Below are 16,533 nucleotides of genomic sequence, written 5' to 3' on the forward strand. Positions count from 1 at the left end.
CAAACAGGTCAAATCATGATGACGGCAGTGATCTTCAGGTCGGAAAAAGAGGCCAGAGTTCCCGACATGGAATTCCCAGTTGGATGATCATTCACAACATATTTTTCCAGTCGGAGCTCGTTTTTTTTTGAGAGTTCCGAGTTGTCTTGAACTCACTGAAGTCTGAGATTTCCCAGTTCCAAGTTTCCAGTTGTTTTGAACGAGGCAGAAGTCATGGCCAATGTTGAATGTTTATCCTTTTAAGCTTGGTCCACACACCCACTCCACTGATTAGCAGTCTAATGATTGCTTTGCAATGCTTGCAATTAGGCACTGATTCCATCCAAACCCCTCGTTGTTGAATTTGCAATTTCAAAATTGTTGTGTAATGTCTATGTCCAATGGCCGATGAGCACCAGTACGCTAGCTAAGATTTTGAAAGTATGATGTTGACATGATCAGTACAATCAAAGCTACGGTGAGACATAACATGATTTGACATCATTTTATCTGTGGCCAATGACCTTGAGCCTACTTGGATGGGCACTTCTAATGTAACTATATGGCAGCACCAAAGGGGCATGAATTTTAGAGCTCTCCCTGTCGATTTTGCTGTGACGTAGTGTCCCCATGAGTAACAGAACTAGATTACCAACCCCTACGCTCCGTATTTTCCACTGGCTGCCCCACTACCACAGAAAGCACTGAGCTAGGCTGAAACACGTGCATTATGGAGCTGCCTTCCTCGAGAAAACAAAAAAGAGACCATGTTTGTATGCAGCTTTATTAACACAAATATGTTTTTTTTTTTTTTACATTGTTTTGAAACTGATATATGACATGTAATAATGACAAAATAACATGCAAAACATGCAAAAACATTTTTTTTACTAAACAGGTGAGGGTCAAAAGAGGTGGAGCATCTCTCTAAATTCTCTTTCCCATCCTTGTCTCACTCACTCAATTGCGTTCTGACCGCTTCCTCTACACACGTGTGCTGCTGAGTGCGCACAGAAGCTCCCGTAAGCCTACAGAAATAAATGCCTATAAAAATGTATCTAACTGATGGGATACACAAGCTACATTCCTTGCCAAATGATGACAGTTTCATCACACTTTCAAAAATGACTGGTTGATTGAAGTAGGGAAATATGTGCTCCAACAATGAGCTGCAGTTTTGTAATAATTGCATCCCGTCTATTTTCCGCTTAGGCTACTTTTGTGAACTACTAGAGCCATTTAAAAGTATTTGTATTTTTTTTAATTTCACCTTTATTTAACCAGGTAGGCTAGTTGAGAACAAGTTCTCATTTACCACTGCGACCTGGCCAAGATAAAGCAACGCAGTGCGACACAAACAACAACACAGAGTTAAACAAGCGTACAGTCAATAACACAATAGAAAAAAATAATGTTTATATACAGAGTGTGCAAATGGCATGAGGAGATAAGGCAATAAATAGGCCATAGTAGTGAAGTAATTACAATTTTGCAAATTAATTGTTTAACCTAGGCCATATACCTTCTAATAGACAGATTCCACACTGAAAATATGCAAAAACATGAATTAGATAAAGAGTGTCTTTTCATCCGAATCATTAAGCTTAGGCCTACTCATCAAACAGATGTTGGGGCTGTAATTCATCCCCATACAGTGTTCAATGTGGAAATATTCATACATTTGGAAAATTCCAAAGAACAGGCAGAATAAACTAAATTGAACATCGACTGATTATGTTTTTTCAATGCCGATACTGATACCGATCATTGGCGGACCAAAAAAAGCAGATACCAATGAATCGGTCGATTTCTATATATACAGTTAAAGTCAGAAGTTTACAAACACTTAGGTTGGAGTCATTAAAACTCGTTTTTCAACCACTCCACAAATTTCTTGTTAACAAACTATAGTTTTGGCAAGTCGGTTAGGATATCTACTTTGTGCATGACACAAGTCATTTTCCCAACAATTGTTTACAGACAGATTATTTCACTGTATCACAATTCCATTGGGTTAGAAGTTTACATACACTAAGTTGAATGTGCATTTAAACAGCATGGAAAATTCCAGAATATTATGTTATGACTTTAGAAGCTTCTGATATGCTAATTGACATAATTTGAGTCAATTGGAGGTGTACCTGTGGATGTATTTCAAGGCCTACTTTCAAACTCAGTGCCTCTTTGCTTGACATCATGGGAAAATCAAAAGAAATCAGCCAAGACCTCAGAAAAAAATTATAGACCTCCACAAGTCAGGTGGGAGCAATTTACTCCTTGGGAGCAATTTACAAACGCCTGAAGGTACCATGTTCATCTGTACAAACGATAGTACGCAAGTATAAATACCATAGGACCACGCAGCCGTCATACCACTCAGGAAGGAGACGTGTTCTGTCTCCTAGAGATGAACGTACTTTGGTGCAAATCAAGAGGAGACAGGTACAAAAGTATTGACATCCACAGTAAAATGACTTGTATATCGACATAACCTGAAAGGCCGCTCAGCAAGGAAGAAGCCACTGCTCCAATATCGCCATCAAAAATCCAGACTACAGTTTGCAACTGCACATGGGGACACAGATGGTACTTTTTGGAGAAATATCCTCTGGTCTGATGAAACAAAAATAGAACTGTCTGGTCATAATGACCATCGTTATGTTTGGAGGAAAAAGGTGGGGGCTTGCAAGCCGACGTTCACCATCCCAACCGTGAAGCACGAAGGTGGCAGCATCATGTTGTTGGGGTGCTTTGCTGCGGGAGAGACTGGTGCACTTCACAAAATAGATGGAATCATGAGGTAGGAAAATTATGTGGATATATTGAAGTAACATCTCAAGACATCAGTCAAGAAGTTAAAGCTTGGTCGCAAATGGGTCTTCCAAATGGACAATCACCCCAAGCATACTTCCAAAGTTGTGTCAAAATGGCTTAATGACTATAAGTCAAGGTATTCGAGTGGCCATCACAAAGCCCTGACCTCAATCCTATAGAACATTTGTGGGCAGAACTGAAAAAGCGTGTGCAAGGATGCCTACAAACCTGACTCAGTTACAACAACTCCGTCAGGAGAAATGGGCCAAAATTCACTCAACTTATTGTGGGAAGCTTGTGGAAGGCTGCACGAAACATTGGACCCAAGTCAAACTATTTAAAGGCAATGCTACCGAATACTAATTGAGTGTATGTGGACTTCTGACCCACTGGGAATGTGATAAAATAAATAAAAGCTGAAATAAATAATTCTCTCTACTATTATTCTGGTATTTCACATTCTTAAAATAAAGTGGTGATCCTAACTGACCTAAGACAGGGAATTTTTACTTGGATTAAACGTCAGCAATTGTGAAAAACTGAGTTTAAATGTATTTGGCTAAGGTGTATGTAAACTTCTGACTTCAACTGTATATTCGTAATATTGACAATTACAACAATACTGAATGAAGACTTTTATTTTAACTTAATATAATACATAAATACAATCAATTTAGTCTCAAATAAATAATGAAACATGTTCAATTTGGTTTAAATAATGCAAAAACACAGTGGCGGAGAAGAAAGTAAAAGTGCAATATGTGCCATGTAAAAAAGCTAACGTTTAAAGTTCCTTGCTCAGAACATTAGAACATATGAAAGCTGGTGGTTCCTTTTAACATGAGTCTTCAATATTCCTAGCTAAGAAGTTTTAGGTTGTTGTCACGGCTTCCGCCGAAGTCGGCCCTTCTCCTTGTTCGGGTGGTGTTCGGTGGTCGACGTCACCGGCTTTCTAGTCACCACCGATCCATGTTTCAGTTTCGTTTTGTTTTGTCTGTATTACACACACCTGGTTTCAATTCCCATATCATGTTCCTTATTTAAACCTCTGGTTCACATTTCTGTTCTGTCCGTGATTGTTGGTGTCTTTAGTGGTTGTTGATTGTGCATGTATGTTCCTATTTGGAATTTTTTATTGACTTTTTGAGTAAACTCAGTTGTGTCCGACTCCGCTACATCTCTGCACCCAATCGCTGACAGTTGTAGTTATTTTAGGAATTATAGGACTATTTCTCTCTATACCATTTGTATTTAATATACCTTTGACTATTGGATGTTCTTATAGGCACTTTAGTATTGCCAGCCTAATCTCGGGAGTTGACAGGCTTGAAGTCATAAACAGCGCTGTGCTTCAAGCATTGAGAAGAGCTGCTGGCAAACGCAGGAAAGTGCTGTTTGAATGAATGCTTACGAGCCTGCTGCTGCCTACCACCGCTCAGTCAGACTGCTCTATCAAATATCAAATCATAGACTTAATTATAATATAATAAACATACAGAAATATGAGCCTTGGGTCATTAATTAATATGGTAAAATCCGGAAACTATAATTTCGAAAACAAAATGTTTATTCTTTCAGTGAAATACGGAACCGTTCCGTATTTTATCGAATGGGTGGCAACCCTAAGTCGAAATATTGCTGTTACATTGCACAACCTTCAATGTTATGTCATAATTATGTTAAAGTCCGGCAAATTAATTACTGTCTTTTTTTTTTAGGAAGAAATGGTCTTCACACTGTTCACAACGAGCCAGGCGGCCCAAACTGCTGCATATACCCTGACTCTGCTGGCACTTAACGCAATAGAAGCGACACAAAACCACTCTTTGAGAATAACTGTTCCAGACGCAAGATGCGCATCACTTCGCATTGGCAACTTTTTTCCTTAAGAAACATATTATTCTGTTATATTACATCATGTTTTTCATATATAAAAATATAAAATAGGTGTGTCTTGACTGTGATAAGGGCTCAGGAAACAAGAGTGTCTTGTCTGCCAAATTAACAAAACAAGGCTATGCCATTGCACCGCCATAGGCTTCTACAAGCAAGCGCCACTGTTGAGGTTACTATATACTAGGGGGTGTCAGAGGAAGGCCCCAAAAAATTGTCAAAGACTCCAGTCACCCAAGTCATAGACTTTTCTCTCTGCTACCACACGGCAAGCGGTACCGGAGTGCCAAATGTAGGACCAAAAGGCTCATTAACAGCTTCTACCCCCAAACCATAAGACTGTTGAACAATTAATCTAGTCGGACTCGTTACATTGACCCCCTTGTTTTTACACTGCTGTTACTCGCTGTTTTTGATCTATGCATAGTCACTTTACAAATTACCTCAACTAACCTGTACCCCCACACATTGACTCGGTACCGGTACCAGTTGATATTACGGTGTAAATAAATTAATCTTAAATGGCACTTGATTTTTTATTGACTGAATAGTATACTGTATATGGGGCAATTTAGCAATTCAGCATATTTTTTCCAGTGCCGGCCTTTTCATTTGAGTACCTGAGTACTCAAATAATAAATAATGCGAGTACTCGAAAAGTCAAAAAATGTCAAATACCCATCGCTACATCAGACATCATTACCAATGTAAATACATTAATTTCAGAGTAAAAAATGTCTAATAACATTCACAGTGAGCAGTCAAAATGTTTTTGTTTGTTGTAGGTGGTCTTTATTACAGGCCGAATGGCATCCTACGGAATCCATAAGACCCTGAACGTGCCACCTGCAGATAAATCAATGGGAAGGCGCAAGGCAGGGATCGATAGTGCTTCTGCTTTCTCTCTGGTGGATGGAGGCTGTCAGCCCACAGAACATCAGGACATCTGACGGCAGGAATGGGGATCCCGGGGAATGATGAGAGAACGATGAAACGTAAACACGGGAGAGATCGAACCCCCTGCTAATATCCATGATGGATTCTGTGAGTGTCACGGTGGGGCGCTGTGGTGTGTGTTTGTGTGCACGAGATTATGTGTATGTGTGTGCGTGCATATGTGTACAGTGCACTGCGGTATGTCAACGTGCATATAATTGATATCCGGGGGGGAGCAACACTTCCTGCATTTAAAGTTAACAAAGGGAGGTTGAAGGTCGCGGAGGATGAGTCTAGCTGTCATTTCTACTGGATGAGATCAGGCAGGGGATGACATTTACAGCACCATCCATATCCAATCCAATGTCTGACTGTCTGTTCATCCGGAAAAACACTTCAAATGGTTGAGGCACGATCGTGGTTTTTGACCAAGATGTGATTCTTTTGATTTACATACTGTAGCAGCTTCTGACAAACCTTGAATGCTTTCTGTCCCGACTGCATAGTGACCTTCTGGAGGTATCAGAGGCTCATGAAATATGAAATTGCTGCGTAAACACGGAGAGAGAGTGAGGAGAGTCATGTATTATTGAATTACACAGAGGAGATATATCAGGAACATGTCTACAGCCGGTCACGAACCAACACTGTAAAGGTGTCAGTCTTGACATAGTGGAAATGGAATTTACACATGGCCACACATTCAATCTCAGACGTACTTCCCCATATGGGTCTCGGTAGAAGCGCACCCAAATCACAGGCTAACTAAAGCCAAATGATTTAGCCGACATATCCAGTCAAAGATCCACGAAGATGGGGAAACATTCTAGCGCTTCCCTCAGCTTTTGTGGCATATGTACAGTACTTTGTCACCGTGGTTACGATTCCTTCCTAGTTCCAGAGCGCTGTGGGAGCTGTTTTTGACGGCAATGTCAGCTCCCACGCCGCACCTGCTCCGCCCTGCTCCCCCATGCGCTTGGTAATTATTTAGTAGGAAAGCAGCGTTTCACCTTTTCGCCAAAGCGATCAACACTGCAAAGCAGAGCCACTCCGCAACCAACTGTGATTAAATCAATAGAGAGGTAGAGGTAAATTAAATCCTGCTCCTATGTGTGCACTGCAGAGCTGAGCTGAAATGAAAACAGTGTTTGGGTTGGTAAAGTATATACGCAGTGCACGCACGCACGCACGCACGCACACACACACACACACACACACACACACACACACACACACACACACACACACACACACACACACACCTCCTCTGTTCTACCTTCTTTCAGAGGTCAGTTCAGAGAGAAAACTAGTGAGCGAAGGAAGACCATGACGAAGCCCAATCACTATCAAGTGTAACACTATTCTAGGTTCTCTGAATCGTTTTTTACGTCTAAGTCCGTAAATGTTGACAAAGGGCTCTCTTATCTGATTTTTTTTGGTCGACATTGTAGTAGATCCGTTGGACCTTGTTCCTGGATGTGATTTGCCAGTTCAATAGCTCATATCAAGTGCTCTTGGGAAGGTTGAGGGATGAAGGTTTCTCTATTGAGACTGAACGAGAGACAATAGAAATGAACCTTTATAGTGATTAAGCTCTCCCTTTCAAAAACGTCTCATTCAGAGGACCGTAAGCTGCACTATATGACATGTTAAACTCTCAAATCAATAAAAAAAACAACAACAACAACATCCAGTTTAACTGCAAACACAACACATCTGAAATCTGACTACAACCCTCATTTCTACCATTTCATCACAGGTCTCTTCCCTTCTACCGAATGGGCAGTCACCTCAAAGACACACCAAACCGTAACATACATAATGATCACATGTACTCCGTCTTGGACTGTAGCTTATTCTGTAATAGTCTCCTGAACAAAACAAATACGTTGTCTAACTTATACCATACTATCCACATTGTCCTCTCATGCCTTCCTTCCAAATGGGCTGACACTGCAGCTGTGGTATGGTGTGTTGTTGTGTTAAAAGTAGAGAGGAAGGAATTTCCCTCTGTTCCTAACCGCCACCCACCCACCCTCTCTGCTCTGTCCCCTCTGTAGGATTTTAATGAAGCACAGAGTGAGTGGGAGGGGTGCTAACCTAACAACCATCATAAGTTCCAGTCTCTCTCTCTCTCTCTCTCTCTCTCTCTCTCTCTCTCTCTCTCTCTCTCTCTCTCTCTCTCTCTCTCTCTCTCTCTCTCTCTCTCTCTCTCTCTCTCTCTCTCTCTCTCTCTCTCTCTCTCTCTCTCTCTCTCTCTCTCTCTCTCTCTCTCTCTCTCTCTCTCTCTCTCTCAGTGCTATTAGCCTTATAGGATCTCTCACACATATGGATAGAGTGAGTCATTAGCCACTAGCAGCAAGTTCACTGACATAGTTTAATTGCAAGCAGTGTCTGCAGCTCCCACGCTAGTCTGTAGTCTGTGTATGTGTGTGTGCGCGTTTGTGAGTGTGTGTGTGTGTGTGTGTGTGTGTGTGTGTGTGTGTGTGTGTGTGTGTGTGCGTGTGTGTGTGCGTGTGTGTCTGCATCTATGTGTGTATCAGTCAATGCACTTGAGGATATGTCCGTGTGCGTTTACAAGCCAGTAAATGAGAACGAGGGAGAAGCGTGGTTTAAAGGCCCAGAAGGTTGGGCTCAAAGCTTACGGAGGGGAACGATGAAAGCATCAGGTCTTCAGAGAGAGGAAGGCGGGGGGTTTGAGCTATCTTCACTCATCAGATCCCTTATCCGTTTTGGCATGCCGTCCTGTGCTATGAGTAAATGGGAAGAGATCCCCGAGCCGACGGAGGATGACTTTAAACAGTATGAGGGGGAGGGTTGTGTGTGGCTAGCTCACTGTAGGTTGATTAAAGCTGAGGAAATGAAAATGAAAAGCAGCGAGGGATGGACACACTGGAATCCAGGCCAATATGGTACAGTGGATCCAATGCTAGATATACACTGTGGGTGGAACCACTAGGGCCGACCCTCACAGGTCAAGGTCAGTAGAGCAAAAGCCTGGACATGGCAGAAAGTGCCTCTAGTGGGTCAAAGGTCCCTGGTAGGAGAAACAGCAGTCTCAGCAGCATATGAAGGAAAAAAAAGGAAAAATGGACGAGGTTCGGGTTGAGAAAGCCAGGCTTCACAAGAGTAAATCAAAATGCTCCGTTGCATTTCCTCACTACAGTGCAGTGCCTGGAGGACTGTGGGGGGCCAGGGTGGGTGACAGGTTATGCCCTGGCCATGCCAGGGTGGGGGACAGGTTACGTCCTGGCCATAACCACTGATAGCATCTCTATTTACTAATTTTATCAGCAAATTAGTGACAATTTGCAGACATGTTTTATACCAGGTTTCCCCCACATCCTTCTCTCCACACAGGTTGCGAATACCCTTTATGGATAACTAGGATACGAGAGTCCATTATGCAACAAGAAACATGGCTTACAAATATAATGGTGTTGGCAAAATTGCACGTAGCATGTAGCATGCCAAAATCAACTCAGTCCTTTTAAACCAAAGTGAAAAGAGTTTCACTTCTGTGAACTCTTGTGGCGTGTTGACTTTCAATAGCAACGTAGAAAGGGGAAAAGAACACTGTGAACGCTGTGAGGAATGCTGTGTGGTGTGAGTTTCACAACGACCCTCCAACCAGGACTTTCAAGTTCCATCTCAAGCTCCATTCCCCAGCTTTGTTTTGCTACTTCCCCCTGGTACCAACCACAGCCAGCCTCTTCTTTGATTGTGCAATATGAGGAGGCGAGCGTTTTACCCAGCAGATAACATCATTTTTTGTAGCAGTACCCTTTATCCACGCGCCACACTCCACAATCTATCCAGTCCTCCTTCATACCAGAACAAAGCTCCAGGGACTGAGGCGAGGCGGCCGAATGTTTGTTTTCTCCCTCTCCAGGTTTCCCTTGAAGTGTTGTTTTATTTCCCCCATTCAGTCCATTTTACCCACAGCCCCCTACCACAAGGGGTGGCAGATAGCCGAATGGTTAGAGCATTAGGCCCACCAATCAATGCCAGGCTCAGCAATGGCTAAGATGGGGACAGACTTTGAAATGAGTACAGGAGGAGAGAGAGAAACGAAGGATCGAGAAGAAAAAAAAGAGTGCTGGCTCCTGGTGAGCCGGGCGGATTTGTGGCGATTACACACTAGGCGTTAAATAAATCAGCCGAGCGCCTAAACGGCTCACTTTGAAACTGTGCCCATGGGATGGAGAGCTGAGCCCGACCACAGAGACCTCAGAGACAGAAAATGAAAGATGAGGGGAGTGAGAGAAAGCGAGAAAGAAAGGGTGCATGAATTGGACAAAGAAGCAGAAAAATATACAGAGAAGATTGAACAGAAATAATAAACTAGAGGGGAAAAGAAAGAGGGATGGAATTGGAGCGATGAGAATAGAGAGGAAAGAGTGACAGAAAGAGAGTGAGGGTGACTGAGGAAGACAGAAATAGTGGAGGGAGGCAGAGGGCTAGAGCCTATGTTTACAGGCAACATTTATCCAATTTTCTATATCGGATGGATATAGAATTTACTTTCCCTCTGTTTGAAGGGAGCAGAGAAAATCCCCCAAATTCCCTTTAGAGCTTGTCTGGAAAATAATATAACATTCAACAGGAGAAAACATTTGGAGATACTAGCCTGCCTTGCCAGTAGAAAATAGATTTCAAAGATCAGACAGAGAGAGAGAGAGAGAGCGAGAGCGAGAGGGAGAGAGGCCTCCAAAAATGTGTCTCAGCTGCTGAACTGCACAACAGAATTCATCAAGCAACTTGTTATTGCCTAAACTCATAGTTCTTCCAATAAAAGATGTTGGTTTGTTTTCTAAATGAACCCGCTTGGTTTGCTAACAGTGACTATTTAGCCCCTCATCTGCTGGTGTGTGATGCCAGGAGGGCATTATGCTGTCACTACACTGGGTGAAAACCCAGCCAGCTTCTCAGCTTTGCATACTGAAGCACTGCAGGATGTCGTAGCAATGCAGCCAATTCCAACTCTGCCGCCGACAGACTGAGCAAAAGACAAGGCAACAGAGAGAGTGCGAAAGTGGAAGCGGTTCAAAGACGGTGAGGACCGAGGGCAAGCGAGGCGAGATAGAGAGAGGAGAACCGGACAGACGAGGGATAGGGGGAACGTAACGAGTAGAAAAATAAATAGTCGGAAAAGAAGGAGGGATATGGCGCAACAGAGGAAAGGAAAAGTACGCAGAAAGACCATTAGGCAGGAAAGGAAAATGGTAGAGAAAAGCAAAGAGAGATAAGGAAGACGGAGTGAAGAGCCGGAGTGGAGGAGATCGTGAAGAGGTTGGAAAGTGAAGGAGGTGGGGGAAGACAGTGACGGTAATTGGAGAAGACATGGGCCTTCAATATTCTGAGCGAGGCATCAATTGAAAGGATTCGACTGGCTCACTGGAGGGGCCTGGCTCGGTACACATCCTCTCACTGGAGACACACGGGTTATAGACTACTGGGGCTTGCCTGAACACACACACCATACACACACACACATGCGTGAATGCAAACACACATGTACACACACACATGCACACGCTACTTTTCTTTCACAGCGACAAAGCAGGGATTGAAATTGTGCTTATTTAACTGCAATTCTCCCCACTGACATTGCATGCTACATTTTTGCAAAAAGCATTATTGGTAAAAAAAAATCTGAACAAAACATGTTTTCCTCCTTTGGCAACCACCTAATTTCTGTCTTTCAACAAGTCTAAGTCCTTTCATCATCTCCATCTCTCCACCCTTTGTCTCCAGCCTCCCGCTCTCTGTCTGTCTAGATCTGTCTCTATCTCTGCCTGTCTTCCTCTCTCCTACTCCTCTACTCCTCTCCCTGCAACCCTCCTTTCTTCTTAGATCGTGTGGGAGCTGTTCCTTGACCAGAGAGAAACTGTCTCTGTCAGATAGAGATAAAAGTGTGTGTGTGTGTGTGTGTGTCTGTATGTGTGCATCTATATGTGTGTGCGTGTGTGTGCGTGTGCGTGTGTGTGTGTGTGTGTGTGTGGAGTGCGTGTGAGACAGCCTCAGGGGATGTCATTGTGGCCTGCAATATGTCACCCTTCCCCTCAAAAAACCCTGATAAAACACAGCACCGGATAATCTGAGGTCATGTCTCTTAACCACTATCGACACTGCTCTGTTCTCACGCTTGCGCACACATACATATATATATATATATAAAAATATATATATATATATATATATGTATATATACACACACACACACACACACACACACACACACAATACTGACAAATACACACAAAAACATACAGCCATTGGACCAGAATACTGTATATACACAATATGTTTTTTTAAAAATCAAAATGCCTTTTTTGGCAGAACATTTTTGCCTTCTGGAACATGTGAACTTTCATGTGCCTTAATAACAAACGTGTATGCCATCTGTAAGTACAAATACAATTGTTCAATTAGGAACCTGGTTGGTTTAGCCACAGAAAAAGACAGGAACCTTCTCGCTAGCCATGATTGCCTGAGATAATGGATAGGACATGCCGAGAGATGAGTTTGGGTTGGTCTGCCATGTAGCAGGCTTCTGTCTATAACATGAGCTGCTCAGTATGTGTAGATAATCCTTTCTACTGTGTTTTTTTGAAAGATGTCATGAAGAACTGCAAAAAGAGCTACCCTGAAATTAACAGGCACTATGGACGAAGATCAGTGGGAAAATGTTGTAATGGAATTACCTTCTGGAGGACGATCGTGCCACGTCGACTCTCTCTGACTCTGAAAATGAATCAGACGACGAGGAAATACCTGATTTAGGTAAAAACATTTTCATTGAAGCAGACATTGTAGAGCCTTCTGATGACAGTGATGGGGAAGAAACTGCAGTCAACAGTGTTGTTGTCATGGAAGATGTTGGAATGCCCAGTGGAAGCAGAGGATGATAGCTCAGGAGATGGAGAAAATCCTGGCATTTCTTTACACATATGCGGAGGGGAGTCGAAAAGAGAACACAGAAAACACCTGTCTCCGGGTTACATCTTCAAACTAGTCTAGTAGGCTACATTTTCAGATATTTTACGTTTCTAATTTTGTCAGAAAGTCATTTTCATTGAAAGTTAAAGCATACTATTAGCTATCTAACATTATGTGTATGATCTGTGTAGTAATATTATTTGTATCTCAGAAATGTATTTGCATAGCTAGTTATAGCCTAATGTTAGCTAGCTAGCTAACATTGAACCTGGTTAGTTAGCTTTAGCTGCCTGCAGATTCATGCATGTTGGCTAGCTATCACAATCAGTTTGTATTTCTAGTAGTATGAGTTGGGATTATTTCCACGGTCAAAACAACTGGGAACTCTGAACTGGGAACTTGGAAATCTCCGACTTCCGACTTCAGGGCGTTCAAGATAACAGGGAACTCAGAAAAAAGCATACTCCGACAGGGAAAAATAATTTTGAACGGTCATCCAACTTGGAATTCCAACTCGGTGACTCGGGCCTCTTTCTAGAGCCCCAATTTTATGATCTGAAGATCACTGACGTGATGATTTGACCTCGCATTTTTCCAAGTTTCCAGTTGTCTTGAAAGCACCATTAGGCACATTGTTTAGCTAGCTAGCTACATGTCTAAACAAAAGACTCCACTTCGTCAGATGTTTACATGCCCTATCAAGTTAGACAAGTGTATCTGGTGGTGATTACGGTCATCTATTGTACAGTATTTCATGAACATGTGTACATGTCTAAACAATAGTGACCCGTCCACTTAGATAGCTGTGGCTGGGGGTTGGTTATAGCATTTCCTTCACATGTCCATCAATTTAGACAAGTGTGTCTGGGTAGGAGTCATCTAATAACTATAAAATATTTATAGAATATTTATCTGGACACTTTCTATTTTTTGATATTGCTACTATGCAAATACGCAAGTCACCATTTCACTGTACAGTTTACACCTTACGTATACTGTTCATGTGACAAATAAACTTAGATTTGATTTGATATAGTGTTTGTTAACCAGAGACAATAATGTGAATAACAACATGACCTGCGGCAAAGTCAGATTAGGACAGTGTTTCCCAACCCTGATCCTCGAGTATCCCCAATAGTACACATTTGTATTGTAACCCTGGACAAGCACACATGATTCAACTTGTCAACTAATCATCAAGCCCTCAATGAGTTGAATGAGGTGTGTTTCTCCATGGCTACAATGAAAATGTGTACTGTTGGGGGTACTTGGGGAAACACTGGATTAGGATATAGGTCAAGGACTAGATAAAGTGTATTTTTGCTACTACTTTCACCACTTTTAGTCTTGAAATGTTTGGATGTTTACTACACTACCTAACTCACTCTGTTTAGCACATGGCCTTAAATCTGAATCCTTAAAGAGATGGGTGAGGCTAAGGCTTAAGAGGGTGTGAATGATACTGAATGGGTGTAGACCAGTGGCGGTCGGTCCGGTCCAAGGTGAGGGAGGATGATCATTTTCTTTTATGAGCATGGCCTTATTTCTATTACAGCATATTGTATGGCTGTCATTCATATTTCATTCAACCAGCTCAATGTAACATCGATAGGTTTACTTGAATTTTCCCTGTACCCATCACGAGGTTGCTACAACATAGCCTATGAATGAAAATGTTATCTGGAACAGGACAGGAACAGCGTCAGAACCGGGTAAAACAACGACATAGGACAATCAATGCTGAAGCGGGGAACAGAGCTGGGGAACAGACAGATATAGGGGAGGTAATAACACAGGTGAGTCCAGGTGAGTCCAATGAATCGCTGATGCGCATGACGAGTGAAGCAGGTGTACATAACGATGGTGGCAGGAGTTAATAGTGCAGGAAAGCCCGGCTCCCTCGAGCGCCAGGGAGGGAGATTGGGAGCAGGCGTGACACGCCTTGCACACTCTTGCATTCAACTAGCCGATCTAGGGAGTAATCATCAGTCCAACAGTTGCAAATTAGAATTTCTACTGGACAAATTCAGGTATTTTCGTTCCGCTTGCTTCCGTTTAAGAAACGTTTTTGAACACAATCGGCGGAATAAATATACCCCTGATCACACGCAAACACAATTCACTTTCATAGCAGCCACATGAAAACAGCAACTATCTACGCACTCTCCTCCTCTCACCTTTTTCCTTCGCTTGTGGACTTCAGTGCACAACACATCAGCTATCTGTGACTAGACAAAAAAAAACTTTCCAAGCCAAACCCTCATAACATGACCGCTATAACCGCTGCACACAGCCTACATCGTTATCACTTCATAGTCAACATAGCTACAAGAACTAACGTGTTAGTAAACCCTCTACAATCATGCAGTACAGTGTACAGTCAGAAAACAGTTTAGCAGTTACACCGGCAGGCCCCGGTGGCAAGAAATTAATAAAACCAAAAGCTTACCTTGACTTGGAAGAGTTCCAGTGTTGGATAGCCATAGCCAGCTAGCTAACATAGCATCCCTCTCTGTTTGAGCCGAGTGTGTGAGTAGGTTAAACTAGCTTGTTGCATTCAGTAGCTAAGTGAAAGTGAGAGTATGAAGAAATACAAACAAATATAGGTAGCTCTCTCTCTCGCTTCTTCTTCATTTTGGAAGAAATGAATTTGTTCAAAACTGTTCAACTATTGTCTTTCTCTCTCTTTGAGTCAACTACTCATCACATTTTATGCACTGCAGTGCTAGCTAGCTGTAAGTTATGCTTGCAGTACTAAATTCATTCTCTGATATTTTGATTGGTTGGACAACATGTCAGTTCATGCTACAAGAGCTCTGAAAGGTTGGAGAACTTCCTCTGAAAGTTGTCATAATTACTGTGTAAGTCTATGGAAAGGGGTGAAAACCATGAGCCTCCTAGGTTTTGATGTCAATGTACCCAGAGGAGGGTGGAAGCTAGCTGTCCTCCGGCTAAACTATGGTGCTAACCTACAGACTGCTGTTGAGGCTACTGTAGACCTTCATTGCAAAACAGTGTTTTAATCAATTATTTGGTGACTTTAATATATTTAGTATAGTTTTATCTAAAAAGGCTAACTTTTTAAATGTTTCACTATTTGTATTTTTATGAAATTCACTGAGGAAGATGGTCCTCCCCTTTCTCCTCTGTAGAGCCTCCACTGGTGTAGGCAAAGAAGAGCTCTCCAGTAGGTGTACCAGAACATTCAAGGGCCATTTTCTCAAAAATTGGGTTACAAGTTTATCAACTTCAAAGCAGAATGACTTTCCCATTGTTCCTCAACTGCAGTGTATGATATACCATTTTCTAGCTTTGAGTCTCTACTTTTATCCACTGTAAAAAAAAAAATGTTTTTGTAAATGTTGCTACATAGAACCGAATCGAGCTGGTCGGTCACATATGGCCAAAGCCAGTTGGCCTAGTGTAAGGATCAGTACAGATAAAGAGAGACAAGTGGACCTCTGAGAGAAACATGTTAAAAGTGAGGAAGACTGAGAAAACGACAGAGGGAAAAGATGGACAGGAAGACAAAGTTAAGAGACAGGGAGAGTGCATCAGTGGGGGAACGGGGTCAGAGATGGTACCACAAAGAAGAAGGAGAGAGAGAAAGTGAGAGAGTGCGAGAGAGAGAGAGAGAGAGAGAGAGAGACACACACAAAGAGAGACAAGAAGCTTGTAGGCCAAAACCTGAGCCCTCCTACACCCTCTTGTCCTCCAGTCATCCTGATTTTGTGCAGAGGAGCCAGCTGTATGCTGTATGGCTCAACAGGCCTACACACACACACGTACACGTGCACACGCACACACACACACACACACACACACACACACACACACACACACACACACACACACACACACACACACACACACACACACACACACACACACACACACACACACACATATGGAGAACAGAAGTGGGTGTGGTGGACTACAAGACCAGAGTATGCAAAGGCCATTTGAATA

The 16,533-nt window shown here is 42.5% G+C and overlaps 1 protein-coding gene across 4 annotated transcripts in view; it reads right to left on the minus strand.

The window, feature by feature from the left end:
* The window catches only part of jupb (junction plakoglobin b), an 81,573-nt gene that overhangs the window by 45,317 nt on the left and 19,723 nt on the right, over positions 1-16,533 (minus strand). The window contains exon 1 of one of the 4 annotated variants that reach the window (XM_042307577.1): positions 12,330-12,369. The exons of the other annotated variants lie outside the window; for them this stretch is intronic. The gene's annotated coding sequence lies outside the window, so the exon portion shown is untranslated. Of the gene's footprint in view, positions 1-12,329; positions 12,370-16,533 lie in introns of those variants that run through there. 4 annotated transcript variants of the gene reach the window in all.

This window comes from Oncorhynchus tshawytscha, linkage group LG27 (assembly GCF_018296145.1).
Source record: "Oncorhynchus tshawytscha isolate Ot180627B linkage group LG27, Otsh_v2.0, whole genome shotgun sequence".
NCBI classification, from domain to species: domain Eukaryota; kingdom Metazoa; phylum Chordata; class Actinopteri; order Salmoniformes; family Salmonidae; genus Oncorhynchus; species Oncorhynchus tshawytscha.